Source organism: Octodon degus, unplaced genomic scaffold (genome assembly GCF_000260255.1).
Source record: "Octodon degus isolate 3935 unplaced genomic scaffold, OctDeg1.0 scaffold00120, whole genome shotgun sequence".
In the NCBI taxonomy this organism is placed as follows: Eukaryota; Metazoa; Chordata; class Mammalia; order Rodentia; family Octodontidae; genus Octodon; species Octodon degus.
Genome location: NW_004524696.1, coordinates 280,617 through 282,957, shown reverse-complemented (window position 1 = coordinate 282,957; position 2,341 = coordinate 280,617). Strand labels below are relative to the sequence as shown.

Below are 2,341 nucleotides of genomic sequence, written 5' to 3'. Positions count from 1 at the left end.
TGGGATTACAGGCTTGCACCACCATGTCTGGTCTTGGGGGCTGGTTCAGCATGACTGGGGAGGGGGCAGGATTGGCTGCCTGGTGCTAGGGATCGAACCTGCATCCCTGCAGGTGCCTAAGCAGTCGCTTAGTTGGCTGAGGTATCTTGCCGGTCCTTTCCATTTATTCTTAAAGCTGTCCTAATGTAGTAGTTAGACCTGTTAGAAAAATTAGAATAAATTTGGGGCCATTTTTCAAAATACAGGTTTTTCAGCAGGTCTTTGACGCCAAGAACATGATGGCCACCTGCCACCCGCACCACGGCCGCTACTTCACAGTGGCTGCTGTCTTCCGAGGCTACATGTCCATGAAGGAGGTGGATGAGAGATGCTCAACGTGCAGAACAAGAAAAGCAGCTACTTTGTGGAGTGGATCCCCAACAATGTGAAGACGGCTATGTGTGACATCCCCCCAAGTGGCTTCAAGATGGCTGTCACCTTCACTGTCAACAGCACAGCCATCCAAGAGCTGTTCAAGCGCATCTTGGAGCAGTTCACAACCATGTTCTGGTGCAAGGCCTTCCTGCTTGGGGACACGTGCGAGGGCATGGACGAGATGGAGTTCACCGAGGCTGAGAGCAACATGAATAAACTGGTGTTCAAGTACCAGAAGTACCAGGACAGCACTGCAGAAAAGGAAGAGGATTTTGGGGTGGAGACTGAAGAGGAAGCTTAGGCCAGAGTCCCTGTCACCTTGGGCTCCTCACTTCCTCAGCCATCTTTCAGCTGCCCCTTTCTTTCACAATTTGTTTGCTGTCTCTATTTTGTTTCTTTTGAGGGTGTAGAACAGTGCCTGGCACACAGTAGGTGCGCAATAAATACTTGTTCGTTGGATGTCTCTTCTTGCTCTACTCTGAAAAATCTAGACCTCTGCCATCCCAGGTGATCCTGCGTTTTCTGCTGGCTTTCACATCTGTCTAGTTCATATTTGTTTTCAGAATATCCAAGAAGTTGGATCTCTTCCAGATCCCCTTTAGAACCTGCCAGATGTTGAAAACCCCACAGAAGGGCCACCATGGGGAGCCGAAGGGGAAGAGAGTCAGAGAGTGATGGTCAGTTTGGGGAAGAGGGTGGGGCTTCGCAGGTAGGGGCAATTGGGAAGAGGGAATCCAGGCTTTCCTGCTCATCTCTAGGCATTTCTACACTCAGGCTTGCAGGAGAGTAAACAGTATTAGTTTCATATTGGTCAGTGCATGCTCCCTTCAGAGGGTGGCTGCCACTGTCGCAGGTGCATGGGCATCCACCTTTGTGTTTCAATCACTGCCCAGGACAGGAGATACCCTCTTTGTATGGCATCTCTGGATATTACCTCACCCTTGAATTTGTCCTGTCCTACACTTAGATTTCTATTTTGTGTTGAACTTACTGCTTTTTTTCATATTGAAAAGAGACATTGCCCCAAGAGCCAAAAATAAATGGAAATTCAACAATTCAAAAAAATAAATAAATAAAACTTTTTAAAAATGTAGGCTTTTAAGCCTTTTGTCCAAAGATTGATTTAACTGATTACAGATAGAACAAAACTTTCTCAAAATATTCTAATTCATAATTGAAGCTGAAAGCCACTAAAAAGCCTTTGTTTTGTACATTATTCTCTAAACCTTTTTGATAAATCCGAAGCTTTGCAGAGAGAGGTCCTGATTTGCTGGGGAAACCTTGAGGTAGAGCGTCGTTGGCAGCTGTTTGGGGTCCTGCTGCTCCCTCCTGTTTGTGTTTTGTCTTTCTCCCTTTCTCCTTCCATTTCTCAGCTTCCTTCCTATTTTCCTTCCCCTTTCTTTATTTTCTCCTCTTTTTCTGTCCGGATGAAGATTCAGGATATTAGGTGAATATTCAGCAGTCGCCTACATGGATTTCAACTCCACACTGAATTTTTCATTTTGTCCAAGCAGCATGTGTAACACCTATCACTCTCAGAGTTGTACCACAAGGGGAAAAAAATGTCATAAAAAGCTCAGGAACATCCCTTTAAAACCATTAACCCTTTTTCATAACGTTTTTTATAAATGGCAGTCTCTACTTTTCACTTGTTATTCTTTTGTACAATTGTTTCTGATATTAAAGGTAATTTGTTTCTTTTTCTTTTTTTATTGTTATTTAGTTTTTTATTTTTTTTCAAAGTTTTATTGATAAACAGTAATGAGACAGTTTCAAATCAAATCGGAAGTACACTTTCAACAAATAATACACTGCATATATTCTTCTTAGTGATTAATTGCTGTACAAGATGCGGACTTGTGATCCTATTTACAAACACCATTAGAACAAATCATTCTATTCATTAAGAGAATGCAACTATATATCT

At 42.9% G+C, this 2,341-nt stretch overlaps 1 pseudogene; it reads left to right on the top strand.

The window, feature by feature from the left end:
- LOC101572589 overlaps nt 1–715 on the top strand; it is a 2,420-nt pseudogene extending 1,705 nt beyond the window's left edge.
- The last annotated feature ends 1,626 nt before the right edge of the window (nt 716–2,341 follow it).